This window comes from Oncorhynchus masou, unplaced genomic scaffold (genome assembly GCF_036934945.1).
Source record: "Oncorhynchus masou masou isolate Uvic2021 unplaced genomic scaffold, UVic_Omas_1.1 unplaced_scaffold_7601, whole genome shotgun sequence".
Lineage (NCBI taxonomy): Eukaryota > Metazoa > Chordata > Actinopteri > Salmoniformes > Salmonidae > Oncorhynchus > Oncorhynchus masou.
Window position 1 is genome coordinate 1 of NW_027014067.1, and position 14,463 is coordinate 14,463.

Here is a 14,463-nt window from a genome sequence, read left to right on the forward strand (position 1 = left end):
GACTGCCCTCTCTCCTCCCCCGACTGCCCTCTCTCCTCCCCCGACTGCCCTCCTCTCCTCCCCCGACTGCCCCCTCTCTCCCCTCCGACTGCCCTCTCTCCTCCCCGACTGCCCTCTCTCCGCCCCCGACTGCCCCTCTCTCCTCCCCCGACTGCCCTCTCTCCTCCCCCCGACTGCCCTCTCTCCTCCCCCGACTGCCCTCTCTCCTCCCCCGACTGCCCTCTCCCCTCTCCCGACTGCCCTCTCTCCTCTCCCGACTGCCCTCTCCCTCCCCCCTACTGCCCTCTCTCCTTCCCCCTACTGCCCTCTCTCCTCCCTCTACTGCCCTCTCTCCTCCCCCGACTGCCCTCTCTCCCCTTCCCCGACTGCCCTCTCTCCTCTCCCGACTGCCCTCTCTCCTCCCCCGACTGCCCTCTCTCCTCCCCCGACTGCCCTCTCTCCTGCCCCCGACTGCCCTCTCTCTCCTCCCCCGACTGCCCTCTCTCCCTCCCCGACTGCCCTCTCTCCTCCCCCGACTGCCCTCTCTCCTCCCCCGACTGCCCTCTCTCCTCCCCCGACTGCCCTCTCTCCTCCCCCGACTGCCCTCTCTCCTCCCCCGACTGCCCCTCTCTCCTCCCCCGACTGCCCTCTCTCCTCCCCCGACTGCCCTCTCTCTCCTCCCCCGACTGCCCTCTCTCCCCTCCCCCCGACTGCCCTCTCTCCTCCCCCGACTGCCCTCTCTCCATCCCCTACTGCCCCCGACGTCTCCCCCTACTGCCCTCTCTCCTTCCCCTACTGCCTCCTACTGCCGCCGACTGCCCTCTCTCTTTCCACTACTGCCCCCGACTGCCCTCTCTCCTTCCCCTACTGCCCCGACGTCTCCCCCTACTGCCCTCTCCTTCCCCTACTGCCCCCGACTGCCCTCTCTCCTCCCCCGACTGCCCTCTCTCCTCCCCCGACTGCCCTCTCGCCTCCCCCGACTGCCCTCTCTCCTCCCCCTACTGCCCTCTCCTTCCCCTACTGCCCCCGACTGCCCTCTCTCCTTCCCCTGCTGCCCCCTCTAACCCCCTTCTGCTCCCCCTACTCTCCCCCTCTCCTCCCCCTGCAGCTCCCCCTCTCCTCCCCCTACTCTCCCCTCCCCTTACTCTCACCTCCCCCTACTCTCCCCTCTCCCCTACTCTCCCCTCTCCTCCCCCTGCAGCTCCCCCTGTCTTCCACCTCTCTTCCCCTTACTCTCCCCTCTCCCTCCCCTGCAGCTCCCCCTCTCTTCCCCCTACAGCTCCCCCTGTCTTCCACCTCTCTTCCCCTTACTCTACCCTCTCCTTCCCCTGCAGCCCCCCTCTCCTCCCCCTACTCTCCCCTCTCCTCCCCCTGCAGCCCCCCCTCTTCCCCCTACTCTCCCCTCTTCTCCCCCTGCAGCTCCCCCTCTCCTCCCCCTGCAGCTCCCCCTCTCCTCCCCCTGCAGCTCCCCCTCTCCTCCCCCCTACTCTTCCCCCTGCAGCTCCCCCTCTCCTCCCCCTGCAGCCCCCTCTCCCACTCTCTTACTCTGTCTCTCTACTCTCCCTCTCTCCTCCCCTACTCTCTCCTCTCTCCTCCCCTACTCCAACCCCTCACTGTGTTTTGTTTGATCCTGTGTTTTGACATGCTGGTTAATGTGTCTGTTTCTTTCCTCTCTCTTTACTGTCTGTTTATTGTAGTGACAGACAGGCTTATCTTAGTGCTTCTTCCACATCTCTCACTACTGACCAGTAGACATGACTATCAAACCATGTTCCACATCTCACTCTCTTACGGTTCCTGAGAAAGTACAGATGGGTGGCAATAAGTTTCAACATCGCACTGGTATAGCTGCTGCTTCGAGCTGTGCCCTCAGGTGGAAGATGCAGCAGGTCCCCCAGCAGCAGTAGCAGCAGGTCCCCCAGCAGCAGTAGCAGCAGTTCCCCCAGCAGCAGCAGTAGCAGTTGTCCCAGCAGCAGCAGTAGCAGTTGCCCCAGCAGCAGCAGTAGCAGTTGCCCCAGCAGCAGCAGTAGCAGTTGCCCCAGCAGCAGCAGTAGCAGTTGCCCCAGCAGCAGCAGTAGCAGTTGTCCCAGCAGCAGCAGTAGCAGTTGTCCCAGCAGCAGCAGTAGCAGTTGTCCCAGCAGCAGCAGTAGCAGTTGTCCCAGCAGAAGCAGTTGTCCCAGCAGCAGCAGTAGCAGTTGTCCCAGCAGCAGCAGTAGCAGTTGTCCCAGCAGCAGCAGTAGCAGTTGTCCCAGCAGCAGCAGTAGCAGTTGTCCCAGCAGCAGCAGTAGCAGTTGTCCCAGCAGCAGCAGTAGCAGTTGTCCCAGCAGCAGCAGTAGCAGTTGTCCCAGCAGCAGCAGTAGCAGTTGTCCCAGCAGCAGCAGTAGCAGTTGTCCCAGCAGCAGCAGTAGCAGTTGTCCCAGCAGCAGCAGTAGCAGTTGTCCCAGCAGCAGCAGTAGCAGTTGTCCCAGCAGCAGCAGTAGCAGTTGTCCCAGCAGCAGCAGTAGCAGTTGTCCCAGCAGCAGCAGTAGCAGTTGTCCCAGCAGCAGCAGTAGCAGTTGTCCCAGCAGCAGCAGTAGCAGTTGTCCTGCAGCAGCAGCAGTAGCAGTTGTCCCAGCAGCAGCAGTAGCAGTTGTCCCAGCAGCAGCAGTAGCAGTTGTCCCAGCAGCAGCAGTAGCAGTTGTCCCAGCAGCAGCAGTAGCAGTTGTCCCAGCAGCAGCAGTAGCAGTTGTCCCAGCAGCAGCAGTAGCAGTTGTCCCAGCAGCAGCAGTAGCAGTTGTCCCAGCAGCAGCAGTAGCAGTTGTGTCCAGCAGCAGCAGCAGCAGTAGCAGTTGTCCCAGCAGCAGCAGTAGCAGTTGTCCTGCGCAGCAGCAGTCCCAGCAGTAGCAGTTGTCCCAGCAGTAGCAGTTGTCCCAGCAGCAGCAGTAGCAGTCCCAGCAGCAGCAGTAGCAGTTGTCCCAGCAGTAGCAGTAGCAGTAGCAGTCCCAGCAGCAGCAGTAGCAGTTGTCCCAGCAGCAGCAGTAGCAGTTGTCCCAGCAGCAGCAGCAGCAGTTGCCCCAGCAGCAGCAGCAGCAGTTGCCCCAAGCAGCAGCAGTAGCAGCTATCCCAGCAGCAGTAGCAGTTGTCCCAGCAGCAGCAGTAGCAGTTGTCCCAGCAGCAGCAGTAGCAGTTGTCCCAGCAGCAGCAGTAGCAGTTGTCCCAGCAGCAGCAGTAGCAGTTGTCCCAGCAGCAGCAGTTACCCCAGCAGCAGCAGTAGCAGTTACCCCAGCAGCAGCAGTAGCAGTTACCCCAGCAGTAGCAGTTGTCCCAGCAGTAGCAGTTGTCCCAGCAGCAGCAACCCCAGTAGCAGCAGCAGTTGTCCCAGCAGCAGCAGTAAAGTAGTTGTCCCAGCAGCAGCAGCAGTTACCCCAGCAGCAGCAGTAGCAGTTGCCCCAGCAGCAGCAGTAGCAGTTGTCCCAGCAGCAGCAGTAGCAGTTGTCCCAGCAGCAGCAGTAGCAGTTGTCCCAGCAGCAGCAGTAGCAGTTGTCCCAGCAGCAGCAGTAGCAGTTGTCCCAGCAGCAGCAGTAGCAGTTGTCCCAGCAGCAGCAGTAGCAGTTGTCCCAGCAGCAGCAGTAGCAGTTGTCCCAGCAGCAGCAGTAGCAGTTGTCCCAGCAGCAGCAGTAGCAGTTGTCCCAGCAGCAGCAGTAGCAGTTGTCCCAGCAGCAGCAGTAGCAGTTGTCCCAGCAGCAGCAGCAGCAGTTGTCCCAGCAGCAGTTCTTCCAGCAGCAGTAGCAGCAGTTCTTCCAGCAGCAGTAGCAGCAGTTCTTCCAGCAGCAGTAGCAGCAGTTCTTCCAGCAGCAGCAGTTCTTCCAGCAGCAGCAGTTCTTCCAGCAGCAGCAGTTCTTCCAGCAGCAGCAGTTCCCCCAGCAGCAGCAGTTCCCCCAGCAGCAGCAGTTCCCCCAGCAGCAGCAGTTCCCCCAGCAGCAGCAGTTCCCCCAGCAGCAGCAGTTCCCCCAGCAGCAGCAGTTCCCCCAGCAGCAGCAGTTCCCCCAGCAGCAGCAGTTCCCCCAGCAGCAGCAGTTCCCCCAGCAGCAGCAGTTCTTCCAGCAGCAGCAGTTCCCCCAGCAGCAGCAGTTCCCCCAGCAGCAGCAGTTCCCCCAGCAGCAGCAGTTCCCCCAGCAGTAGCAGTTCCCCCAGCAGTAGCAGTTCCCCCAGCAGTAGCAGTTCCCCCAGCAGAAGCAGTTCCCCCAGCAGAAGCAGTTCCCCCAGCAGTAGCCGTTCTTCCAGCAGAAGCAGAAGCAGTTCCCCCAGCAGCAGCAGAAGCAGTTCCCCCAGCAGAAGCAGTAGCAGTTCCCCCAGCAGAAGCAGTAGCAGTTCCCCCAGCAGAAGCAGTAGCAGTTCCCCCAGCAGCAGCAGAAGCAGTTTCCCAGCAGTAGCAGTTCCCCCAGCAGCAGCAGTAGCAGTTCTCCCAGCAGCAGCAGAAGCTGTTTCCCAGCAGCAGCAGTAGCAGTTCCCCCAGCAGTAGCAGTTCCCCCAGCAGTAGCAGTTCCCCCAGCAGTAGCAGTTCCCCCAGCAGCAGCAGTTCCCCCAGCAGCAGCAGTTCCCCCAGCAGCAGCAGTAGCAGTTTCCCCAGCAGAAGCAGTAGCAGTTCCCCCAGCAGCAGCAGAAGCAGTTTCCCAGCAGTAGCAGTTCCCCCAGCAGCAGCAGTAGCAGTTCTCCCAGCAGTAGCAGTTCCCCCAGCAGCAGCAGAAGCAGTTTCCCAGCAGTAGCAGTTCCCCCAGCAGCAGCAGAAGCAGTTTCCCAGCAGCAGCAGTAGCAGTTCCCCCAGCAGTAGCAGTTCCCCCAGCAGCAGCAGTTCCCCCAGCAGCAGCAGTAGCAGTTTCCCAGCAGCAGCAGTAGCAGTTTCCCAGCAGCAGCAGTAGCAGTTTCCCAGCAGCAGCAGTAGCAGTTCCCCCAGCAGTAGCAGTTACCCCAGCAGCAGCAGTAGCAGCAGTTCTTCCAGCAGCAGTAGCAGCAGTTCTTCCAGCAGCAGCAGTTCTTCCAGCAGCAGCAGTTCTTCCAGCAGCAGCAGTTCTTCCAGCATCAGCAGTTCCCCCAGCAGCAGCAGTTCCCCCAGCAGCAGCAGTTCCCCCAGCAGCAGCAGTTCCCCAGCAGCAGCAGTTCCCCAGCAGCAGCAGTTCCCCCAGCAGCAGCAGTTCCCCAGCAGCAGCAGTTCCCCCAGCAGCAGCAGTTCCCCCAGCAGCAGCAGCAGTTCCCCCAGCAGCAGCAGTTCCCCCAGCAGCAGCAGTTCTTCCAGCAGCAGCAGTTCTCCCAGCAGCAGCAGTTCCCCCAGCAGCAGCAGTTCCCCCAGCAGCAGCAGTTCCCCCAGCAGCAGCAGTTCCCCCAGCAGCAGCAGTTCCCCAGCAGCAGCAGTTCCCCCAGCAGCAGCAGCAGTTCCCCAGCAGCAGCAGTAGCAGTTCCCCAGCAGCAGCAGTTCCCCAGCAGCAGCAGTAGCAGTTCCCCCAGCAGTAGCAGTTCCCCCAGCAGTAGCAGTTCCCCAGCAGTAGCAGTTCCCCCAGCAGTAGCAGTTCCCCCAGCAGTAGCAGTTCCCCCAGCAGAAGCAGTTCCCCCAGCAGAAGCAGTTCCCCCAGCAGTAGCCGTTCTTCCAGCAGAAGCAGAAGCAGTTCCCCCAGCAGCAGCAGAAGCAGTTCCCCCAGCAGAAGCAGTAGCAGTTCCCCAGCAGAAGCAGTAGCAGTTCCCCCAGCAGAAGCAGTAGCAGTTCCCCCAGCAGCAGCAGAAGCAGTTTCCCAGCAGTAGCAGTTCCCCCAGCAGCAGCAGTAGCAGTTCTCCCAGCAGCAGCAGTAGCAGTTCTCCCAGCAGCAGCAGAAGCTGTTTCCCAGCAGCAGCAGTAGCAGTTCCCCCAGCAGTAGCAGTTCCCCCAGCAGTAGCAGTTCCCCCAGCAGCAGCAGTTCCCCCAGCAGCAGTTCCCCCAGCAGCAGCAGTAGCAGTTTCCCCAGCAGAAGCAGTAGCAGTTCCCCCAGCAGCAGCAGAAGCAGTTTCCCAGCAGTAGCAGTTCCCCCAGCAGCAGCAGTAGCAGTTCTCCCAGCAGTAGCAGTTCCCCCAGCAGCAGCAGAAGCAGTTTCCCAGCAGTAGCAGTTCCCCCAGCAGCAGCAGAAGCAGTTTCCCAGCAGCAGCAGTAGCAGTTCCCCCAGCAGTAGCAGTTCCCCCAGCAGCAGCAGTTCCCCCAGCAGCAGCAGTAGCAGTTTCCCAGCAGCAGCAGTAGCAGTTTCCCAGCAGCAGCAGTAGCAGTTTCCCAGCAGCAGCAGTAGCAGTTTCCCAGCAGCAGCAGTAGCAGTTCCCCCAGCAGTAGCAGTTACCCCAGCAGCAGCAGTAGCAGTTACCCCAGCAGCAGCAGTAGCAGTTACCCCAGCAGTAGCAGTTACCCCAGCAGTAGCAGTTACCCCAGCAGCAGCAGTTACCCCAGCAGCAGCAGTTACCCCAGCAGCAGCAGTTACCCCAGCAGCAGCAGTTACCCCAGCAGCAGCAGTTACCCCAGCAGTAGCAGTTGCCCCAGCAGCAGCAGTAGCAGTTGTCCCAGCAGCAGCAGTAGCAGTTGTCCCAGCAGCAGCAGTAGCAGTTGTCCCAGCAGCAGCAGTAGCAGTTGTCCCAGCAGTAGCAGTTGTCCCAGCAGCAGCAGTAGCAGTTGTCCCAGCAGTAGCAGTTGTCCCAGCAGCAGCAGTAGCAGTTGTCCCAGCAGCAGCAGCAGCAGTTGTCCCAGCAGCAGCAGCAGCAGTTGTCCCAGCAGCAGCAGCAGTTGTCCCAGCAGCAGCAGCAGCAGTTCCCCCAGCAGCAGTTCTTCCAGCAGCAGTAGCAGCAGTTCTTCCAGCAGCAGTAGCAGCAGTTCTTCCAGCAGCAGTAGCAGCAGTTCTTCCAGCAGCAGCAGTTCTTCCAGCAGCAGCAGTTCCCCCAGCAGCAGCAGTTCCCCCAGCAGCAGCAGTTCCCCCAGCAGTAGCAGTACGGCCAGCAGTCTCAATTCCTCCAGCAGCTGCACGGCCTCCAGCAGCAGCAGTAGCCAGCACGGCCGTCTCTCATTTCAGCAGCAGTTTACGGCTGCCTCCAGCAGCAGCAGTCTCCAGCCGCAGCAGTTCCAGCAGCAGCAGTCTCCAGCAGTAGCAGTCTCCAGCAGTAGCAGTCTCATTTCAGCAGTAGCAGTCTCCAGCAGCTCTCAGCCCCAGCAGCAGCAGGCCTCCAGCAGCAGCAGTTCCAGCAGCAGCACGGCCGCCTCTCAGCAGCAGCAGTAGCTCCAGCAGCAGCAGTCTCAGTTCCCAGCAGCACGGCAGTCCTCTCCAGCAGCAAGGCAGCAGCAGTAGCAGTCTCCCAGCAGTTCCAGCAGTAGCAGTTCCAGCAGCAGTCCTCCAGCAGTCCAGCAGAAGCAGAAGCAGTCTCCAGCAGCAGCAGTAGCAGTCTCCAGCAGTAGCAGTCCCCCCAGAAGCAGTAGCAGTCTCCAGCAGCAGTAGCAGTTCCCAGCAGTAGCAGTCCCCCAGCAGAAGCAGTTCTCCCAGCCCAGCAGAAGCAGCTCCCAGCAGTAGCAGTAGCCGTTCTCCCAGCAGCAGAGCTGCTCCAGCAGCAGCAGTAGCAGTTCCAGCAGCAGCTCCAGCAGCAGCAGTTCTCCAGCAGCAGAAGCAGTAGCAGTTCCCCCAGTCCCAGCAGCAGCAGTAGCAGTTCCCCCAGCAGAAGCAGTAGCAGTTCCCCCAGCAGCAGCAGAAGCAGCTCCCCAGCAGTAGCAGTTCCAGCAGCAGCAGTAGCAGTTCCAGCAGCAGCAGAAGCAGCTCCCAGCAGCAGCAGTAGCAGTCCTCCAGCAGTAGCAGTCTCCAGCAGCAGTTACTCCAGCAGCAGCAGAAGCAGTTTAGCAGAAGCAGAAGCAGTTGCCCCAGCAGAAGCAGCAGTGTCCCAGCAGCAGCAGTAGCAGTTGTCCCAGCAGCAGCAGTAGCAGTTGTCCCAGCAGCAGCAGTAGCAGTTGTCCCAGCAGCAGCAGTAGCAGTTGTCCCAGCAGCAGCAGTAGCAGTTGTCCCAGCAGCAGCAGTAGCAGTTGTCCCAGCAGCAGCAGTAGCAGTTGCAGCAGCAGTAGCAGTTGTCCCAGCAGCAGCAGTAGCAGTTGTCCCAGCAGCAGCAGTAGCAGTTGTCCCAGCAGCAGCAGTAGCAGTTGTCCCAGCAGCAGCAGTAGCAGTTGTCCCAGCAGTAGCAGTTGTCCCAGCAGCAGCAGTAGCAGTTGTCCCAGCAGCAGCAGTAGCAGTTGTCCCAGCAGCAGCAGTAGCAGTTGTCCCAGCAGCAGCAGCTAATTCCCAGCAGTAGCAGTTGTCCCAGCAGCAGCAGTTACCCCAGCAGCAGTAGCAGTTACCCCAGCAGCAGCAGCAGTTACCCCAGCAGCAGCAGTTACCCCAGCAGCAGCAGTTACCCCAGCAGCAGCAGTACCCCAGCAGCAGCAGTTCAGTTGTCCCAGCAGCAGCAGTACCCCAGCAGCAGTTACAGTTGTCCCAGCAGCAGCAGCAGCAGTTGTCCCAGCAGCAGCAGTAGCAAAGTTGTCCCAGCAGCAGTTGTCCCAGTTGCACCCAGCAGTAGCAGTTGTCCCAGCAGCAGCAGCAGCAGTCCAGCAGCAGCAGTAGCAGTTGTCCCAGCAGCAGCAGCAGTGTCCCAGCAGCAGCAGCAGCAGTCCCAGCAGCAGTTCCTTCCAGCAGCAGTAGCAGCAGTTCCCAGCAGTAGCAGCAGTTCTTCCAGCAGCAGCAGTTCTTCCCAGCAGTAGCAGCAGTTACCAGTAGCCAGCAGCAGCAGTACAGTTCCCAGCAGCAGCAGCAGTTCCTCCCAGCAGCAGCAGTTACCCCAGCAGTAGCAGTTGCCTTCCAGCAGCAGCAGTAGCGCAGTTGTCCCAGCAGCAGCAGAAGCTGTTTCTTCCAGCAGCAGCAGCCCCCCAGCAGCAGCAGTTCAGCAGCAGCAGTCTCCAGCAGCAGCAGTTCCAGCAGCAGCAGTTCCAGCAGAAGCAGTAGCAGTCCCCAGCAGAGCAGTCTCCAGCAGCAGCAGTAGTTCCCAGCAGCAGCCAGTCTCCAGCAGCAGCAGTAGCAGTTCCAGCAGCCAGCAGCAGCAGAAGCAGTTTCCAGCAGCAGTAGCAGTTCCCCCCAGCAGCAGCAGTAGCAGTTCTCCAGCAGTAGCAGCAGCAGAAGTCTCCAGCAGTAGCCGTTCCAGCAGAAGCAGAAGCAGTCCAGCAGCAGCAGTAGTTCCAGCCAGCAGTAGCAGTCTCCAGCAGAAGCAGTAGCAGTTCCTCCCAGAAGCAGTAGCAGTTCCCCTCCCAGCAGCAGCAGTTCCCAGCAGCAGCAGAAGCAGCAGCAGTAGTCCCCCAGCAGCAGCAGTAGCAGTTTCCCCACAGAAGCTGTTCTCCAGCAGCAGCAGTAGCAGTTCCAGCCCAGTTCCAGCAGTAGCAGTTCCAGCAGCAGTAGTTTCTCCAGCAGCAGCAGTTCCCCCAGCAGCAGCAGTAGCAGTTCTCCCAGCAGCAGCAGAAGCAGTTTCCCAGCAGCAGCAGTAGCAGTTCCCCCAGCAGTAGCAGTTCCCCCAGCAGTAGCAGTTCCCCCAGCAGTAGCAGTTCCCCCAGCAGCAGCAGAAGCAGTTTCCCAGCAGAAGCAGAAGCAGTTTCCCAGCAGAAGCAGTAGCAGTTGTCCCAGCAGCAGCAGTAGCAGTTGTCCCAGCAGCAGCAGTAGCAGTTGTCCCAGCAGCAGCAGTAGCAGTTGTCCCAGCAGCAGCAGTAGCAGTTGTCCCAGCAGCAGCAGTAGCAGTTGTCCCAGCAGCAGCAGTAGCAGTTGTCCCAGCAGCAGCAGTAGCAGTTGTCCCAGCAGCAGCAGTAGCAGTTGTCCCAGCAGCAGCAGTAGCAGTTGTCCCAGCAGCAGCAGTAGCAGTTGTCCCAGCAGCAGCAGTAGCAGTTGTCCCAGCAGCAGCAGTAGCAGTTGTCCCAGCAGTAGCAGTTGTCCCAGCAGTAGCAGTTGTCCCAGCAGTAGCAGTTACCCCAGCAGCAGCAGTAGCAGTTACCCCAGCAGTAGCAGTTACCCCAGCAGTAGCAGTTACCCCAGCAGCAGCAGTTACCCCAGCCGCAGCAGTTACCCCAGCAGCAGCAGTTACCCCAGCAGCAGCAGTTACCCCAGCAGCAGCAGTTACCCCAGCAGCAGCAGTTACCCCAGCAGCAGCAGTTACCCCAGCAGCAGCAGTAGCAGTTGTCCCAGCAGCAGCAGTAGCAGTTGTCCCAGCAGCAGCAGTAGCAGTTGTCCCAGCAGCAGCAGTAGCAGTTGTCCCAGCAGCAGCAGTAGCAGTTGTCCCAGCAGCAGCAGTAGCAGTTGTCCCAGCAGTAGCAGTTGTCCCAGCAGCAGCAGTAGCAGTTGTCCCAGCAGCAGCAGTAGCAGTTGTCCCAGCAGCAGCAGTAGCAGTTGTCCCAGCAGCAGCAGCAGCAGTTGTCCCAGCAGCAGTTCTTCCAGCAGCAGTAGCAGCAGTTCTTCCAGCAGCAGTAGCAGCAGTTCTTCCAGCAGCAGTAGCAGCAGTTCTTCCAGCAGCAGTAGCAGCAGTTCTTCCAGCAGCAGTAGCAGCAGTTCTTCCAGCAGCAGTAGCAGCAGTTCTTCCAGCACCAGCAGCAGCAGGTCTTCCAGCAGCAGCAGTTCTTCCAGCAGCAGCAGTTCCCCCAGCAGCAGCAGTTCCCCCAGCAGCAGCAGTTCCCCCAGCAGTAGCAGTTCCCCCAGCAGCAGCAGTTCCCCCAGCAGCAGCAGTTCCCCCCAGCAGTAGCAGTTCTCCAGCAGCAGCAGTTCCCCCAGCAGCAGCAGTTCCTCCAGCAGCAGCAGTTCCCCCAGCAGCAGCAGTTCCCCCAGCAGCAGCAGTTCCCCCAGCAGCAGCAGTTCCCCCAGCAGCCAGTTCCAGCAGCAGCAGCAGTTCCCAGCAGCAGCAGTTCCCCCAGCAGCAGCAGTTCCCCAGCAGCAGCAGCAGTTCCCCAGCAGCAGCAGTAGCAGTTCCCCAGCAGCAGCAGTAGCAGTTCCCCAGCAGCAGCAGTAGCAGTTCCCCAGCAGCAGCAGTAGCAGTTCCCCCAGCAGTAGCAGTTCCAGCAGTAGCAGTTCCCCCAGCAGAAGCAGTCTCCAGCAGTAGCAGTTCCCCCAGCAGTAGCAGTTCCCCCAGCAGAAGCAGTTCCCCCAGCAGAAGCAGTTCCCCCAGCAGCAGAGTCCCCCAGCAGAAGCCGCAGTTCTTCCAGCAGCAGCAGAAGCAGTTCCCAGTTCCAGCAGCAGCAGAAGCAGTTCCCCCAGCAGCAGCAGAAGCAGTTCCCCCAGCAGAAGCAGTAGCAGTTCCCCCAGCAGAAGCAGTAGCAGTTCCCCCAGCCCAGCAGCAGCAGTTCCCCCAGCAGAAGTAGCAGTTCCCCCAGCAGAAGCAGTAGCAGCAGAAGCAGTTTCCCAGCAGTAGCAGTTCTCCAGCAGCAGTAGCAGTTCTCCCAGCAGTAGCAGTTCCCCCAGCAGCAGCAGCAGTTTCCCAGCAGTAGTAGTTCCCAGCAGCAGCAGAAGCAGTTCCCCAGCAGCAGTAGCAGTTCCCCAGCAGCAGCAGTTCCCCCAGCAGCAGTTCCCCCAGCAGCAGCGGTAGCAGTTTCCCCAGCAGTAGCAGTTCCCCCAGCAGCAGTTTCCCAGCCAGCAGCAGCAGTAGCAGTTACCCAGCAGAAGCAGTAGCAGTTACCCCAGCAGCAGCAGCAGAGCACCCAGCAGTTTAGTTACCCCAGCAGTAGCAGTTCCCCAGCCAGCAGCAGCAGTAGCAGTTACCCCAGCAGCAGCAGTTACCCCAGCAGCAGCAGTTACCCAGCAGCAGCAGTTACCCAGCAGTAGCAGTTCCCCCAGCAGCAGCAGAAGCAGTTGTCCCAGCAGCAGCAGAAGCAGTTCCCAGCAGCAGCAGTAGCAGTTCCCCAGCAGCAGCAGTTCCCCAGCAGAAGCAGTAGCAGTTTCCCAGCAGAAGCAGTAGCAGTTTCCCCAGCAGCACCCAGCAGTAGCAGTTCCCCCAGCAGCAGCAGAAGCAGTTTCCAGCAGTAGCAGTCCCCAGCAGCAGCAGTAGCAGTTACCCCAGCAGCAGAAGCTGCAGTAGCAGTTCCCCAGTAGTAGCAGTTCCAGCAGTAGCAGTTCCCCAGCAGTAGCAGTTCCCCCAGCAGCAGCAGTTACCCCAGCAGCAGCAGTTCCCCCAGCAGCAGCAGTAGCCCCAGCAGAAGCAGCAGTTCCCCCCAGCAGCAGCAGGCCTCCCAGCAGTAGCAGTTCCCCAGCAGCAGCAGTAGCAGTTCTCCAGCAGCAGCAGAAGCAGGTTCCCAGCAGCAGCAGTAGCAGTTGTAGCAGTTCCCCAGCAGCAGCAGTTCCCCCAGCAGCAGCATTCCCAGCAGCAGCAGAAGCAGTTCCAGCAGAAGCAGAAGCAGTTTCCCAGCAGAAGCAGTAGCAGTTGTCCCAGCAGCAGCAGTAGCAGTTGTCCCAGCAGCAGCAGTAGCAGTTGTCCCCAGCAGCAGTAGCAGTTGTCCCAGCAGCAGCAGCAGCAGTTGTCCCAGCAGCAGCAGCAGCAGTTGTCCCAGCAGCAGCAGCAGTTGTCCCAGCAGCAGCAGCAGTTGTCCCAGCAGCAGCAGCAGCAGTTCCCAGCAGCAGCAGTTCTCCCAGCAGCAGTAGCAGCAGTTGTCCCAGCAGCAGCAGTAGCAGTTGTCCCAGCAGTAGCAGTCCCAGCAGCAGTTGTCCAGCAGTAGCAGTTACCCCAGCAGCAGCAGTAGCAGTTACCCCAGCAGCAGTTACCCCAGCAGCAGTTACCCCAGCAGCAGCAGTTACCCCAGCAGCAGTTACCCCCAGCAGCAGTTACCCCAGCAGCAGCAGTTACCCCAGCAGCAGCAGTACCCAGCAGCAGCAGTTACCCCAGCAGCAGCAGTAGCAGCAGTAGCAGTTGTCCCAGCAGCAGCAGTAGCAGCTGTCCCAGCAGCAGCAGTTCTTCCAGCAGCAGCAGTTCTTCCAGCAGCAGCAGTAGCTTCCAGCAGCAGCAGTAGCAGTTCCCCAGCAGCAGCAGTTGTCCCAGCAGCAGCAGCAGCAGTGTCCCCAGCAGCAGTAGCAGTTGTCCCAGCAGCAGCAGTAGCAGTTGTCCCAGCAGCAGCAGCCCCAGTTGTCCCAGCAGCAGTTCTTCCAGCAGCAGCAGCAGTTCTTCCAGCAGCAGTAGCAGCAGTTCCAGCAGCAGTAGCAGTTCTTCCAGCAGCAGCAGCAGTTCCCCAGCAGCAGCAGTCTCTTCCCAGCAGCAGCAGTTCCCCCAGCAGCAGCAGTTCCAGCAGCAGCAGTTCTTCCAGCAGCAGCAGTTCCCCCCAGCAGCAGCAGTTCCCCAGCAGCAGCAGTAGCAGTTCCCCCAGCAGCAGCAGTAGCAGTCTCCAGCAGCAGCAGTCCCAGCAGCAGCAGTTCCCAGCAGCAGTTCAAGGCAGCAGTTCCCCAGCAGCAGCAGTTCCAGCGTCCCCCAGCAGCAGCAGGCCCCAGCAGCAGCAGTTCCAGCAGAAGCAGTTCCCCCAGCAGTAGCCGTCTTCCAGCAGAAGCAGAGTTCCCAGCAGCAGCAGAAGCAGTTCCCCAGCAGAAGCAGTAGCAGTTCCCCCCAGCAGAAGCAGTAGCAGTTTCCCAGCAGTAGCAGTTCCCAGCAGCAGCAGTAGCAGTTCTCCAGCAGCAGCAGAAGCTGTTTCCCAGCAGCAGCAGTAGCAGTTCCCCCAGCAGTCGTTTTCCAGCAGTGAGAAGCAGTTCCTTAGCAGCAGCAGTTCCCCCAGCAGCAGCAGTTCCCCCCAGCAGAAGCAGTAGCAGTTCCAGCAGAAGCAGTAGCAGTTCCCTCCAGCAGCAGCAGAAGCAGTTTCCCAGCAGTAGCAGTCTCCAGCAGCAGCAGTAGCAGTTCCAGCAGCAGCAGAAGCAGTTTCCCAGCAGCAGCAGTAGCAGTCTCCAGCAGTAAGCAGCAGCAGTCCCCCAGCAGTAGCAGTCTCCCAGCAGTCTCCAGCAGCAGCCAGTCTCCAGCAGCAGCAGTCTCCAGCAGCAGCAGAAGCAGTTTCCCAGCAGAAGCAGAAGCAGTTCCAGCAGTAGCAGTTCCAGCAGCAGCAGAAGCAGTTTCCAGCAGTAGCAGTCTCCAGCAGCAGCAGAAGCAGTTTCCCAGCAGTAGCAGTTCCAGCAGTAGCAGCAGAGTTAAGTTGTTGTCTCCAGCAGCAGCAGAGTAGGCTCTCCCAGCAGCAGCAGTAGCTCCAGCAGCAGCAGTAGCAGTTTCCCAGCAGCAGCAGTAGCAGTTTCCCCAGCAGCAGCAGTAGCAGTTTCCAGCAGCAGCAGTAGCAGTTTCCCCAGCAGCAGCAGTAGCAGTTCCCCCAGCAGCAGCAGCCTCCCAGCAGCAGCAGTTACCCCAGCAGCAGCAGTTACCCAGCAGCAGCAGTTACCCCAGCAGCAGCAGTTGCCCCAGCAGCAGCAGTAGCAGTTGTCCCAGCAGCAGCAGTAGCAGTTGTCCCAG

At 60.3% G+C, this 14,463-nt stretch overlaps 1 pseudogene; it reads left to right on the forward strand.

Moving 5' to 3' along the window:
• The first annotated feature begins 6,661 nt into the window (after positions 1-6,661).
• Positions 6,662-12,918, forward strand: LOC135537381 (uncharacterized protein DDB_G0271670-like; annotated as a pseudogene).
• Positions 12,919-14,463: the final 1,545 nt, after the last annotated feature.